At 44.1% G+C, this 16,485-nt stretch overlaps 1 protein-coding gene across 1 annotated transcript in view; it reads left to right on the forward strand.

Moving 5' to 3' along the window:
• LOC142243698 (uncharacterized) overlaps positions 1 to 16,485 on the forward strand; it is a 205,340-nt gene that overhangs the window by 132,755 nt on the left and 56,100 nt on the right. The window lies entirely within an intron of this gene.

Raw genomic sequence — 16,485 nt, forward strand, 5'->3', positions numbered from 1 at the left:
TACTTATTATAAAAAAATTTTTTGAGATTTTTGGCAAAAAATTGCAATTTCTTGAGCTGCTTCGCCACGTCACGGCAAATCTCATTTGAAGCAGTCCTACACTAAAATATTTTTATAAAATGTGCCATACGGCCTCACATATGAATAGTAGAACTGCTCTTAGCAGCACTCACCTGGTCTATTTCAATCCCGTACCCATGACTGAGTCATGGCTGTGGGCGGGACAGGTCCAAGCAAATGCTGCATGAAGTAAATAGCCTGTGGACAAAGCCTGATGACTTAATGTGAACAGTCACCAACCGCCAAAATCCAGACAGATGGAATACATCCCAAATTGGGGTGCATAGCAAGGTGGAGGTCAACCACCGACCAATTCAATGAAGAAAAAACAAAAAGCCAGCACCAAATGTGCACTACAGCACTAAACATTCCAAACTGTACTTATTATAAAAAAAATTTTTGAGATTTTTTTGTCCACAGGCTATTTACTTCATGCAGCATTTGCTTGGACCTGTCCCGCCCACACCCATGACTCAGTCATGGGTACGGGATTGAAATAGACCAGGTGAGTGCTGCTAAGAGCAGTTCTACTATTCATATGTGAGGCCGTATGGCACATTTTATAAAAATATTTTAGTGTAGGACTGCTTCAAATGAGATTTGCCGTGACGTGGCGAAGCAGCTCAAGAAATTGCAATTTTTTGCCAAAAATCTCAAAATTTTTTTTATAATAAGTACAGTTTGGAATGTTTAGTGCTGTAGTGCACATTTGGTGCTGGCTTTTTGTTTTTTCTTCATTGAATTGGTCGGTGGTTGACCTCCACCTTGCTATGCACCCCAATTTGGGATGTATTCCATCTGTCTGGATTTTGGCGGCTGGTGACTGTTCACATTAAGTCATCAGGCTTTGTCCACAGGCTATTTACTTCATGCAGCATTTGCTTGGACCTGTCCCGCCCACAGCCATGACTCAGTCATGGGTACGGGATTGAAATAGACCAGGTGAGTGCTGCTAAGAGCAGTTCTACTATTCATATGTGAGGCCGTATGGCACATTTTATAAAAATATTTTAGTGTAGGACTGCTTCAAATGAGATTTGCCGTGACGTGGCGAAGCAGCTCAAGAAATTGCAATTTTTTGCCAAAAATCTCAAATTTTTTTTTATAATAAGTACAGTTTGGAATGTTTAGTGCTGTAGTGCACATTTGGTGCTGGCTTTTTGTTTTTTCTTCATTGAATTGGTCGGTGGTTGACCTCCACCTTGCTATGCACCCCAATTTGGGATGTATTCCATCTGTCTGGATTTTGGCGGCTGGTGACTGTTCACATTAAGTCATCAGGCTTTGTCCACAGGCTATTTACTTCATGCAGCATTTGCTTGGACCTGTCCCGCCCACAGCCATGACTCAGTCATGGGTACGGGATTGAAATAGACCAGGTGAGTGCTGCTAAGAGCAGTTCTACTATTCATATGTGAGGCCGTATGGCACATTTTATAAAAATATTTTAGTGTAGGACTGCTTCAAATGAGATTTGCCGTGACGTGGCGAGGCAGCTCAAGAAATTGCAATTTTTTGCCAAAAATCTCAAAACTTTTTTTATAATAAGTACAGTTTGGAATGTTTAGTGCTGTAGTGCACATTTGGTGCTGGCTTTTTGTTTTTTCATCTATGGAAGTCAGAATCATGTTCTCCTCCAAAGAGATGTCCTCAATTTTTGCCAATAGGTCTAATGTATCCCGAATATACGAGGGTAAGGTCGTGACGAAGGTTCTTAATATCTGGTCAATATAGGTGCTGCAGTTCTGCGTCAGCGAGTCTATTCCGGACACTATAGGTCTACCTTTGATAGGATTAGTTCCTTTATGTATCTTCGGAACTGCATAGAATGTTGCCAATTTAGGGTGGCGTGGGAGTAGGAATTCATATTCATTCATTGATATTAATTTTTCTTGTTTTGCTGTATCCAATATATGTTTTAGCTGGAGGGAGTATCTGGGGGTGGGATCTTCCTTCAGTGGTTTATACGACTTCTGGTCTCTGAGTAGCTGCATACACATTTGAACATATGTTTCACGGTCAAGCAACACCACGTTCCCCCCTTTATCTGAGGGTTTTATCACAATGTTATTATTCTGTTCCAAATTGGTTATGGCGTCTCTTTCTTCCTTTGTGACATTTGGAATTGTTGCATGTTTCCTAGGGTATATCATTCTAATTTCATCAGAGACAATTTTACAGAATAATTCCAAATTGGCATAATCCCCCAAGGGAGGGGTCTTTTTGCTCTTATTTTTAAGGGTGGAGAATGGCCCTTCTCCTAAACCTCGTGTGCTCTCGTTCTCCAGCTCAATCAGAGTGTCCACGTCGTCTATCATATCCACTGGGATCCCCAGTTCCTGGCTCCTCTTTCTTTTTTGTATGGCAAAATGTTTTCTCCATTTTAGCTTCCTTATAAAAAGGTGAATATCTTTAGTCCAATTGAAAGCATCAAATCGTGTGGTTGGCACAAAACTAAGCCCTGCTCTAAGAATTTTTTCTTCAGTTGGTGACAATTTATGTTGAGATAGATTAATAATCTGCATCTCAAATTCTCTATTTAGGGTTGTTTCCTCTCTTTCGGCCTCGTGTCTCCTCCACTCCTTAGGTTGTACGGGTTGGCCTTGCCCTGTTCTAAAAAAGAGAGGGAACCCGATGAGACAGAGGAGGGTGAAGGTACCGATGATTGATACGGTCTCGTTATATTTCTGTCGTTTATGTATCCAGTATTCTGATACCCTGAACCCCTTCCTCTCCTCCAATTTCCTTGCCCTCTCCATCTCCTTCTTTGTTGGTTTCTATAGTTACCAGGAACAAATGTCCTGGAATCTGTGTCTGATGTCTCACCGTCTGTCGATGATACGTCTGCTGCAGTTGTTGTCTTATTTAGGAAGCTGTATGCTTGTCTATCCTTGAAGTCCGCCAGATCTCTGACGAACCTCTTATGCTTCCTTTCTTTGAGCGTAGTACGGTACCTATCAACTGATGATTTAAGTGCTAGCTCCCTTGTCTTAAAGTCACCTTCTGCCTTAGATTTTAATGTATCATTGATAAGTTCTTGGAGTTTGAGAGATGTGCGTTCAAGGGTCAATTTTTCTTCCTCCCTTAATAGGGTCATAAACCTAATGGAGGAACTGATGGATTCTTCCTCCCACTTTCTTAGAAGTTCAGGTGATTTGCACCGATTAGCTGGGACCAATTGAATCCTGAGTCCCCTAGGGACCACTCTTTGTTTAATATAGTTGTCTAATGACTGTACCTCCCACCACAAAATACTATAGTCTTTGGGGATGATAGGAATAACCGCTGCTCCCAGATTATATTCTGGGGCAGATATATAGACGACATTCTGGTTATCTGGTCAGGAAGTACATCTTCCTTTAACCCCTTCAGCCCCGGGGCACTTTCCGTTTTTGCGTTTTTGTTTTTTGCTCCCCTTCTTCCGAGAGCCGTAACTTTTTTATTTTTCCGTCAATCTTGCCATATGAGGGCTTGTTTTTGCGGGACAAGTTGTACTTTTAAATGAAACCATAAGTTTTACCATATGGTGTACTGGAAAGCAGCAAAAAAATTCCAAGTGTGGAAAAATTGCAAAAAAAGTGTGATGGCACAATAGTTTTTGGGATGTTTTATTCACGGTGTTCACTATATGGTAAAACTGATGTGTGGGTATGATACCTGAGGTCGGTGCGAGTTTGTAGACACCAAACATGTATAGGTTTACTTGTATCTAAGGGGTTAAAAAAAATTCACAAGTTTGTCCAATAAAAGTGGCGCACGTTTTGCGCCATTTTCCGAAACACGTAGCGTTCCTATTTTTTGGGATCTATGGCTCAGTGACGGCTTATTTTTTGCGTCTCGAGCTGATGTTTCTTTTTTTTTTAAACTCGTTTTATTGAAGGTTAAGTAAGACATTACATTATAGGATAAGTCAGCAATTTGTACTTTACAAGTATACACGTATACTGTTTGATAAGCATAGTAATAAAGCAACATCAATTAAATCCACAACTGTTACATTCAATCTGGCCTTAGCACATTAATCATTGCAGAGGTGTCAGTTCATGAAACATATCCATTCTGGGGCGAAAAGCTCACCTCAATAAGAGAAGCGCAACCCAGATTACAGAGGTCTCGTAATATCCCCAATACATTATATCATAAGCCACGTATTTCTCCTTTCCACCCATCAGAATACCATTAGTTACTATCACGCCAGTACCGACTGTAGGCTATCAGTTAGGGAGCCGGGTGATCCTCCGGTCAAGGGCGAGCCCATCCATCTACCCCATATTTTGTCAAATTTATTTAATGATCCCCTTATCTTATAAACATAGTGTTCTGACGGAATTATAGCATTTACCAACGCAATCCATGAGGCTCTAGTTGGAGGGTGGATGCCCATCCAGTTTAGTATAATGCCCTTCCGGGCCAAAAATAATACCTTTTTTATTAGCAAATTTTCATTTTGGGACCAGGAGCGTACGTCCACCACCCCAAACAGACACAGAATTGGGCACAGAGCAACTCCTTTCTGAAGTATGGTGGATAGAGTCGTTACAACCTCGCTCCAATAGGAGAGAATGACCCAGCAATCCCATATCATGTGCCAGAAATCAGCACCGTCTCTCCCGCATCTTGGACAACCCACCCCCACCAGATTATTCGCCTTTTTCATCTTGTTCAATCTTTGAGGAGTCATATAACTTTGGTGTATTATGTATAACTGAATCAGTCTATTATTGACTGCAGGAGAGACTAGCGTGTGGGATTCGACAATGTCGTCCCACACTACATCATCAATTTCAGGGATCCTGACACTCCACCTCTCCCGGACAGAAAGAGGACTGTTCATGGCCTTGGCCCGGATAAGGGAGGAATACAGTTTGGAAATGAGGCCTCCAGGGCCCTGTGATCTGATAATTCCAATGACTGGAAAGGAAGAGAATCTAATCCCACGACCAGAGAACTGAGCCCGAAAGGCGTGCCTAATCTGGAGATACTGAAACCCATGAGAGTCCGGCAAATCAAATTCTGCACGCAGCTGCGCAAAGGGGCGGAGATCACCATCCCGGACCAGTGATCCCAAGGAGACTATTCCTCGATTCCTCCATTCGCCAAACCCCGGCAGCCCACAAAAGTGTGGAAGGTCCAGGTTATCCCATATTGGTATCTCAGTTGGCATATCATGGAAACCAAAAATTGTTTTAGCCTCCCTCCAGACCCTGGCCCCCAGTTTGTGTATTGGGAGGACACGACCCTCAGGAGCCCTCTTGTGGTCCGTCAACAATGGCCATAGGAGATCCATACCTGTGAACTCTGCCAGAAGACCCTCCGGAGAACCCCTCACCCCAGGAAGTGTCCAATGTCCCAAATATTTCAATTGTCCGGCCAAATAGTATAAGTACAGATCAGGAAGGGCCATACCCCCCATGTCCTTGGGTCTCTGTAATTTGGCCAACTGGACCCTTGATCTGGAAGGACCCCAGACAAAGGTGATCATCAAAGATTCCAGGGACCGAAAGAAAGAGCGGGGAATCTGTACGAATACATGTTGGGTGATGTAAAGACACTTTGGTTGCACTATCATTTTAAGGAGATTAATCCTTCCCGCCACTGAGAGCGGGAGTTGGCTCCATCTATTAAATTTCTCCCCGAGGTGTGATAATAAGGGGGCAATGTTTCTTGCTATCATCTCCGAAGGGCTTCCCGTCAATATAATCCCCAGGTATTTAAAATGATCCACCACTGGAACTCTACATATGTGGGTATTCATCATTTCCTCCCTGTCCCGGGATAGGAAGAGAAGGTACGATTTTGACCAATTTATTGACAGGCCCGAGAACTCCCCGAATCGGTCGATTAACTCTACGGCTCTAGGAATGGAGGAATCCGGATCAGATGCAAACAATAACAGGTCGTCTGCATACAGAGACAAACATTCATCTCCCTTACGATGTCTCACTCCCCGGTAGATTGGGTCCGTCCGAATGCGCACTGCCAACGGTTCCATGGCGAGGGCGAACAGAAGAGGGGATAGAGGACATCCCTGCCTAGTTCCCCTCCCCAAATGGAAGGTTTCCGATACTCCGCCTCCCACCTGAATGTTAGCCGTTGGGGCTTTATAAATAATCTCAATCCATCTAATAAAATTGTTGCCGAAACCAAATGCCCGCAGTACCTCCAGTAGGTATGGCCATTCTATAGAGTCAAAGGCCTTGGCCGCATCCAAGGAGACCAAAGCCCAATCCTCCTCTAACTTGGTGCCCATCTGTAGAATCACCTGTGCCCTCCTCAGATTATCCGAGGTACCTCTACCCGGAATGAATCCAGACTGATCCTCATGTATTATGGAGGAGATCACTTTATTGAGTCTAGTTGCTAGAATTTTGGTAAGAATTTTGTAATCAGAGTTCAACAGAGAGATCGGTCTGTATGAGCCACAATCCAGTGGATCCTTATCTGGTTTCAATAGTAGCACGATGGTTGCCTCATAGAAGGAATCAGGCAACCGTCCCCTGCGGAACGAAGCCTCAGCCGTCTCCAGGAGAGCTGGAACCAGCTCCCCCCTATACTTGTCGAATATCTCAATCGGGAGTCCATCTGGGCCAGACGCCTTACCCCTATTGAGGGCTCCCATCGCCTCCACCATCTCTTCCATGCTAATGGGCTCATCCAAGGCCGACCTCCGGGCCAAAGTCAATCTGGGAAGCTCCAGATCCCGCAAGTATTCAGTGATCTCCTCCCTTGACACAGCCAGCCTGGACTCATATAGGTTCCTATAGAAGTCCAGAAACACCTTCAGGATGCCAGTGACGGAGGTGATTGATTCGCCACCGGAGTCTCTGATCTTAAGGACCGCAGGTGAGCTAGTGGATTGGCGCACCAGGAACGCTAGTAAACTACTAGATTGGTTCCCTTGCTCAAAATATCTCTGGTTCATGAAGAAGACATGCCTCTTAGCCTTATCCTGCAGGAACAAAAGATATTTCCTCCCAGCCTGTAGCCACTGGAATCTGTTTCCTTCAGAAGGGTCTGAGGTAAATCTATGTTCAAGCATTCAATTTTGAGTGGCCAATTCCTCCTCCTCTCTGGCCGCCTGTTTCTTGACAAAAGAGATAGAAGAGTGACAGCATCCTTTCAAATACGCCTTAAGCGCGTCCCAGTAGGCCGAGTGATTCTCTTCCACGGAGTTCGTCTCGGTGTATGCCCTGAGCTGATCAGGAATCCTATCATTGGTACCAAAGAGTGACAGCCACCAAGGGTTAATCTTCCGTGACACTTTACGAGACTTACAACCCTCCCACTTAATGCTGACAAATACCGGAGAGTGGTCTGATACTGATCTGGGTAGATGACACACCGATTGTATATGGGCACAGACTCTTTCATTTCCACAGATGTAATCAATTCTAGACAATGAGTTTTTCCCTGGGGTATAACATGTGTATTCTCTCAGTACTGGGTTAAAAAACCGCCACATGTCACACCACCCCACCTCCTGTAGGAATGCACTCAGTCTAGTTTGCATCGTGGGGGAGATCGGGACCTGTCGGGTGTTGAATCTATCCAGCCCTGTGTTACTAATCAAATTGAAGTCCCCCATGCAGAGCACCAAGGCTTGTGGGAATTGTGAGGCAAACTTAGCCGCTTCATACAAAATTGAGATTCCCATCGCAGGGGGGATGTATATGGCCAAGATCACTATCATGATCCCATCGATGTGAGCCTGGATAAACACATACCTCCCATCAGTATCCTTTATAATCTTACCCGGGTCCCACCGCAATGCTTTATGGACTAGTACCGATACTCCCCTCGAATATGAGGAATGAACAGAGTGAGCTGACCATTGAACCCAAGGCTTCTGGAGCACTCTCGTGGTTTCCAACAACAAATGGGTCTCTTGTAAACATACAATCTGAGCTTTGGATTTTTTGATATGTGCAAATACTGCCGCCCGTTTCCTGGATGTGCCCAACCCCCTAACATTCCATGTCATCAAGCTTAAAGCCATTGAAATGTATCTCGTACTGAATTAATAGGGAAATGTCAAAAACTTAACCCACAGTAGAACTTGGGCAAACGTACCCTTAAATACAAACTATCGGTTGCAAACACACAGCCGAAAGAACTGATCCAGTAGTGTGACCAGGAGAGGGTGTCCCTAGTAACGACCAGGGTGAACCAACGTGGCTAGATGGTGTACTTGGTACGGGGGTGTCCTCAAACAAGGACTTAAGCTTCTCCTGCAGTCCAACGTATTGAGTTATCCTGCAACATAACCTTTAATCGTACGTAGGTAAGAGAACCCAGAGTGAGTAGGCATAGAAATATGGGAAGAGAGAAAGAGAAGAGAGAAGAGAAAGGAGAGAAGTAAAGAGAAAAAAAAAAGGGGGGGGTAAGGAAGAGAGAAAGGGGTAAGGGAGGAGAAGAAAGAGGAAAGAAATTAAGATGGGCGGAAGAAGAGAGAGTGTGAGGAGGAGGGAATATAGAAATATAAGAAGAAGAGAGGTAACGGAGGGCATACTGGGTGGAAACTGAAGAAGAGAGAGGAAGGTTGAGGAGGGGAATTGGAGAAAATAGCAAAGAAGACTTAGAGGTAGATAGGAATAGAATAGCAAGGATGGGTATGAGGATGAGATAAAGGGGCTGAGGGATTAAAGAAGTAAGTGAGACTGAGAGGGGGGAAGAAGAGATAGGAATGTAAAGGAAATGGAAGGAGAATTTGCAGGCAATCACAAATTATAAGTGACTATCATGGATGGTGACCCCAAAAAACCTTAGTATAGCTCTAAAGCCAGAATTCAGCATCCTGAACTTAAGTGCGTTGCCAAATACTGCAAACCCGGAGTAAAGTCCCCTTTTGGATCGCAAGATGCAGGATAATTCAAGATCGCATGACAGTGATCATGGCACCGCAGCAGCGTTCTGGCACATGTCCCGCCTGAAGACAGTTCAATCCGGTCCCACCAGCGACGAGTATTCCAGAACTCAAACAGGGCTTAGTAATAATCGCAGTGAGCTCAGGTCCCGACCCACTCAGAGGCACCACCTCCCGCTGCCCAGCCATGAGGGGGGGGCCAACCTGGAGACCGGCATCAGGGAAAGTTTCAGAGAGCCATGTTTCCATGAACTTACATGGGTCGCTCCCTTCTGCCCTCTCCGGCATCCCCAGAATTCTTAAATTATTGCGACGCAGGCGGTTTTCCAGATCGTCAGCCCTTTGCGCCCAGTTATTTGCCGCGCTCTCCAAAGAGGACAATCTGCCCGGCGTCGCTCTTGCGTCGTCTTCCAGCGTGGAGATCCGCTGCTCCGTCTCCTTTACCCGCTCTCTCAGATTTTGCAGGTCCAGCCGGAGGAGTCCCACATCAATCTTAACCTTCTCGATTTTGCCCGTCAGCGACACTTTTGAATCCTGGATCGCCGCAAGTAACTGCGAAGTAACTTGCTGCAAGGTTAGCTCCTGCGGTTCCTTGGATCCGGCCTCCATGCTCTCCTCCTCCTCCGCCTCACTGGATTCCCGCTCCGACTGCTTGCCGACGCCATCTTGCTGGGAGTCCCGAGCAAACTTCTTCAGCTTTTCAGCCGCCGCTGCGCTGCGACCTCTGCTCATGGTACCGATCAGAATGCTCACCGCACCACAGGTAATCCGGAGGTGTATTTAGGCACCAATTTCGGCAGGATTAATAGTATTTATCAGCGTTGGACTGCGGAGCTGCTCTCAGATGCGATCGCTCATGCTGCCTGCTGGCCACGCCCCCCCGAGCTGATGTTTCTAATGGTAGCATTTTTGCGCAGATGCTACATTTTGATCGCCTGTTATTACATTTTGCGTAAAACTTGCGGCGAATTTTTTTGCCACTACGCCGTTTACCAATCAGATTAATTGATTTTATATTTTGATAGATCGGGCATTTCTGAACGCGGTGATACCAAATATGTGTATATTTATTTTTTAACCCTTTAATTTTCAATGGGGGGAAAGGGGGGTGATTTGAACTTTTAGGTTTTTTGGTTTTTTTTTTTAATTTTTTAAAACTTTTTTTTTACTTTTTTTATTTTATTTTACTAGTCCCCCTAGGGGGCTATAGCGATCAGCAATCCGATTGCTGATCGCTATCTGCTGATCACAGCTATACCGCTGTAAACAGCAGAAATAGTCACTTTCTTTCTTCCTCTGCTCCGTGCCGAGGAAGAATGAAAGTGAAACTTCGTAGCACCAGGCGTCATCACATGACCCTGTGCTACGATGGCAACCACCGAACGTCACGTGATCACTCACGTGACGTCCGGAGGGGGCGGCGGTAAGTAAAAAAGATGGCCGCGCGCATATAGATCTCGCTGCCAGACTTTGGCAGCGAGATCTAAGGGGTTAATGTTCCGGGTGGAATGCGATTCCACTCGGAACATGTAGGCACACATGTCAGCTGTTGAAAACAGCTGATATGTGTGCCGATCCACGCCGCCTGCCCGCGGCAGGGGGCGGGGCTTACCGGGACACGATCCATGACGGATATATCCGTCCATGGTCGTGAAGGGGTTAAAGAATTTGTTGAAGAACTCAATGTCAATCCAATAGGACTCAAATTTACGTATGAAATTGGAGTCGACAAACTCGCGTTCCTGGATATTTACATCAAGAAAGGACTTGATGGAAATTTAGAAACTACTCTATATAGAAAACCCAGTGCCACTAACAGTTTCCTACAATGGAACAGCCACCACCCAGAAAGCTTAAAAAGAGGGATACCGAAGGGCCAGTTCCTGCGGGTGCGCAGGAACTGTTCAGACCGTTCAGAGTTTGATAGGCAGGCAGGTCAACTTACCAAGAGATTTGTAGACAGAGGATATCCAAAAAAGGTAATACATAGGGCCTATAGGTTTGCGGCAGGGAAGGATAGACACACATTATTAAATTCCAAAGCAAAAGAGGAAGTAGGAGGGATAACTAGGTTAGTGGGCACCTATGATGACCAAAATAATCAAGTCATGAAAATTCTCAGCAAATACTGGGGCATCTTGAAGCAAGATGTGGACATCATAGACAACATTCTCCCCTACCCCTCAGTGACCTTCCGAAGAGGCCGTAATCTGAAGGATCACATAGTTAAAAGTCACTATGTGGCCCCGGAAACCTCCGGCAGTGCGTGGCTAAGATCAAGAGAGAACGGCACATATCGATGTGGGTCTTGCAAATTTTGCAGGTTTATTTCTCCCTCTAAGGATTTTCAAAGTGTGACGACAGGCAGAATATATGAAAACAGAAGTTTTGCCAACTGCTGGACCCAAGGGGTCATCTACCTATTCAAATGTGGCTGTCCCAAGAACTACATTGGTAAAACCAAAAGGCAGCTCAGGGTGCGAATAGGAGAACATCTCGGAGACATTCGTAAATTACGTGACACACCAATAGCACGTCACATGAACCAGGAACATGCAGGCAAAATGGAAGGTATTTGTTTCAAATCTATTGAGACAATACCGGAACAAGAAAGAAAAGGAGATTGGGACGCTCTCCTTCTACAAAGAGAAGCGCGGTGGATCTTTTGGATGGGCTCAGTGCACCCGGATGGCCTAAATGAACAGATTAGCTATACGTCCTATATTTGACAAAAAACACTTTCCAGCTAGCACGGAATATAGGGATATTATGTCTGTAGTGGACTTTCCCTTAACCCCTTGTAGGATTAATGTACAATCCATAATAACCTTTATGGATGCAAGTTACGGTATTATAATTACTAGTAACTTACTATAATATGCCTTTACTACATACAATATACTCATTTTATGGATGAGTCCCTCACTTTTACTAACTGGATATACTAAATAGATCATCTGACCCGCATGATTATTTATCCCTATGAAATACACTATAATATCTAGTTGCATAAAATCTCTGCCACCTTAAAGAACGAATAATAATGGCCCCAGCATATAAATAACTGGTAAATGTCCGGAATTGATAGTATATTAAAGCGTGATTAGTAACTAGTAACAGCACGCATGCCCGGATATATCCTCCTATGGAACTAAAAGAAATGTTCCATTGCGCAAGCATGATAATGTGGGATCCTTTTTATCATGGAACCTTTATTCCTGGAGGAGGGGAGGACAAAAAAAGATGCACCACACCCGGTCACATGATCGGGCAATGATGTGGTTCTAGTGCTGGAAACATGAGGAGGAAGAGGCATAAGGAACGTAACGTCACTTCCGGTTTTCCGATTTTTGGCGCCAAACATGGCTTTAAATGGTGGATTCAGTGTAGCCTAGGGGAGCGATCACTGAACACCTGTCCTGGGACTCCCCATACAGACCGGAGAAGGTAGGATTCCTGAATATTATGTGGCAATGTGCACTTTTATACTGTGGTGGATTCTCTCACTGTCATCCCATTGAGGGACAGTAATCAAGTATATGGCTGCTAGTGTATATTTTTGTGTCCGCTGCTTAAAATATCAGGCATAGCAATTTTGTAATATGCCATTCATATGCAGGACTGAGAGCACGTTGTTTTTTGTCTGCTAATATAGAGGACAGCATTAAATCAACACGAATATTACGTAGCAATGTGTACTCCTATACTGAAATAGCGCCATATATCTTATGTTATAGATACCTACTGCGGTGGATTCCTTCACTGTCACCCCACCGTGGGACTGGAATCAGGTATATGGTCATTATATGTATGCTTGTGGCTGCTTTCTAAAATATCAGGCACAGCAGTCCTGTAATATGTTATTTATATGCAGGACTAAGAGTATGTCGGTTACTGTCTGCTAACACTGAGGACAGTACTAAATCAATACAGGACACCCGGGGGCTCGCCCACTTGGAGGCACTGAATTCCTGAAATAAGGCAAGGTTTTTATCCAAATCATATGCAGGACTGAGAGCACGTCTTCTGTCTGCTAATACATAGGACAGCACTAAATCAACACAGGAATATTACGTAGCAATGTGTACTTCTATACTGAAACAGCGCCATATATCTTATGTTATAGATACCTACTGCGGTGGATCCCTTCACTGTCACCCCACTGTGGGACTGGAATCAGGTATATGATCATGATTACATATATGCTTGTGGCCGCTCCTTAAAATATCAGGCACAGCCATCCTGTAATACGTTATTTATATGCAGGACTATGAGTATGTTGGTTACTGTCTGCTAACACAGAGAACAGTACTAAATTAATACAGGACACCCGGGGGATCGCCCACTTGGAGGCACTGAATTCCTGAATTAAGGCAAGGTATCTTAGCCAAATCAGCCTATGTACCATAGTATATGATAGAGCGCCAATACCTAGATCAAGGGTGTTCCCTCTTTCCTCTATTATAGGTTACTCTTTACGGCTGGCAAGCTTAGTGTGGCAATCAAATGAACCCTATCCAAGAGTCAAAGGCATTGTGGAGCCAGAGAATTGTAATAGACAGACGCATACTAGTAAAGTGGAACACCTGAGACCAAGTATGCAATTATTATTATTTAGCATGCCTGTTTACAATTGACATGCACTAATATCATGAATAATAAGGTGTGATCTGTCCTCTTGATAGTTTTTAGCTATACTTCGGACACATCGATGCTAAACACTGGATGAAACAAGCATCCACATAGGAGGTATAAACCATAGTCATTGACCACAGTATGATAGGGATATTAATCAATGATGGGTACTAATTGGGTATTTATATCCATGTAGGACATGTCCCTAACCTACATATTTTGGGACATAACTCCAGTGAGTCAATACTCCCACACATCACAACCATCTGTTAAAGTGATGAAAAAAGGAGTCCACTAGCACTGGTTAGTATGAGTGGTCTAACATACACTCAAATGATTGAAATTACTCCTGAAGCCTAATGAGGGTTTTTATTCTGTGTTGTTTCAGAATTGCCAAAAAGAAAATCTTCAAGACCCAGTCACAAAGCCCCTGATGAGCCCTCAATTGTTTAAAGGGCGAAACGCGTCGGGCAGTCTTTGATACGGCTAGAAATAATTTTGGGCATTTCTTGAATAGCGAATTATTAATATCTAACTCTCTATATCTAATACTGAGCACACAGACCTAAATGACAGCTCCTGACCCTAAACCCCCAATCCTCAGTGGTTATATTGGTGATACAGACAAATTAGCCATTACTGACTGAGCACCCCCCTTTTTTCCTCACTGTGGTGTTACTACTGTTGGGGTGTATCATTCTTGAGGGGAGTACACTTTGAATACGTAGAGAGGGATCACCTAGGGTCAGTCGTCGTGGAAAAGGGGCGTCTCTCTTATTAGGACGCCGACCCCTGTTGTAAGGTAGGAAAAGGAACAGGGTCAATTATCCTTCCTTTCCTCCCTGATTTTAAACAATCTATGTATGTTTGTGCAGTTGTTATAATAAAGTATATGGTTTTATATATAAAAAGTAGTATATATCTCTGGGAAACACCCATAGTGTCAAATGCGGTGAATGTTGCAGAATTAAAATTTGCGAATAAGCCTTTGTAGTGCCCAGTACATTGTAGTGCCCGTACATTATGCCCAGCTTGTGCTGCTGTAGAGCTGCAACCTGTAAATTAAGCGGGCTCTGCTCACTGCAACAATACCAGACATGAGGACGCTTATAAGAAAAACATGGCACATCTAACACTGTTATTGGGTGCAATGGTAGTGTCCAGTGCTGTAACCATAATCAAATAACCATGTACTGCAAAATGAAATGTAATTCATTTATTAATTCCAAGAAATTCCCAAATAAATTTCACTCCAGTAAAGAAGACGTTTCGGTTGGTTAGACCTTCAGTACATTGGTGAGTGCGTACAGCAGCTATAAAGGAGAAACAAAGGGGGCGCGCAATAAGGAGCCAATGCCATTGTACATTCGGGCATAAGGGCCATGAAAGAGAGTAATGCTATACCGCGCTGGAGGTGACCAGATCATGTAGGACGCTGGCAAATTATAAAGCGGTGTCCACTGCTTACAAGGAGTGCGGCAGTAATCTGTGGAGTTCTGGGTATATAAGGACGGCTATCCGGATTTTCTATTTTTTGAACTGACAGCTGTATAGCGTTTTTTTTTTGCGGGACAAGATGACTTTTTCAATTGTACCATTTATTTACACTGGAGATGAAAATTAGAGAACAATGGTCACTCACTTTTATCAGAAATAATGTATTTTAGATTGATGACCATGTGAAGGTTTTTTCTAAGGGGTGCACCATGCCAGTAGAGCAGGGTAAGGGGTACACGATTGTCTTGGTGCGGTGGTAATTGGGATAATGTTTGTGGGGTTGATATCAGCTGTGAATTGACAGCTGGCATCAGGCCCAGGGGTTAGTAATGAAGAGGCATCTATCAGACACCCCCATTACAACCCGGTAAGTGTAGTTAAAAAAAAATAAATATTTATTTGCATAAACACTTCCCCACATTCCCTCATTCACCAATTTATAAATTAAAAATAAATTCTGGAAGTTACACAGCGGCAGAGCAGTCCAGTGCTGAGTTCACCTGAGGTCAGTGTTGGAACCGTCAGAACCGCGAGCTGTGAACTCCAGTGACTTCAATGACTTCCCTGCTTCTCACAACTGGGGGCTCCCACGCTGCACTCGGTGTGCTCCGGAGGCTGCAGTGAGCAGTCAAGTTTTCTAATGTCACTGCTCACCGCGGCCTCCGGATGTAAATGTCATGAGAAGACGACGTACATTACATCAGACCTGGTGATATTTTTGGGTTAATAAATAAAAAGGATGTTTTTTTATTTCAAATAAAGAATTTTTCTGTTTTTTGTTTTTTTTTGTTGTTGTTTTTACTTACAGGTTATTCATGGGGGTGTCTCAGGCACCTCTCCATTGTGAACACCAAGGCTTGATGGCAGCTGTGATTTTTTTTTTTTTTTTTTTTAATTTTTTTTTTCTTTACAATCACTGCTATTATCATCCCCATATATTACCCCGATTGCCACCTCCTCAGTGCAATCGAGATGAGCTAGGTAAAGTGATGTGCCAACTCTGGGGCGCCTTTGCGGGCTGCCGTCATTATTTTCTCTGGCTGGTCTCCCCAAGATCAGTGATTGTTTTGTCTTGCTGGGCATTCCTCCCACCTGGCCAGAATCCTACTCCACACACAAACAGCTGTCTGTGGATGGATACCTGGCCTTGGTATTCCCTTGTCATATCTTTAAACTCGTCAAAGAGTTGGATATTGACTATAAGGGCCACTTAATATGGTGGTTATGGTGGACACCTAAAAAGAGCCACTCCTTGGCTAGGTCCTTCCTGGAGGGATATCTGGCTATTTTCTGTGTCGAGACTCGTAACAGAGGCTCCACTGACCTTTTTTGATTTGCATACTTCCCAGGGGGCAATGCACCTAGGATTTCACTGTGTTGAGCGCTTTTACTGGCTGCCGACAGTGTTTTCTCTGGCTGGTCTCCCCGAG

This window comes from Anomaloglossus baeobatrachus, chromosome 6 (genome assembly GCF_048569485.1).
Source record: "Anomaloglossus baeobatrachus isolate aAnoBae1 chromosome 6, aAnoBae1.hap1, whole genome shotgun sequence".
NCBI lineage: Eukaryota > Metazoa > Chordata > Amphibia > Anura > Aromobatidae > Anomaloglossus > Anomaloglossus baeobatrachus.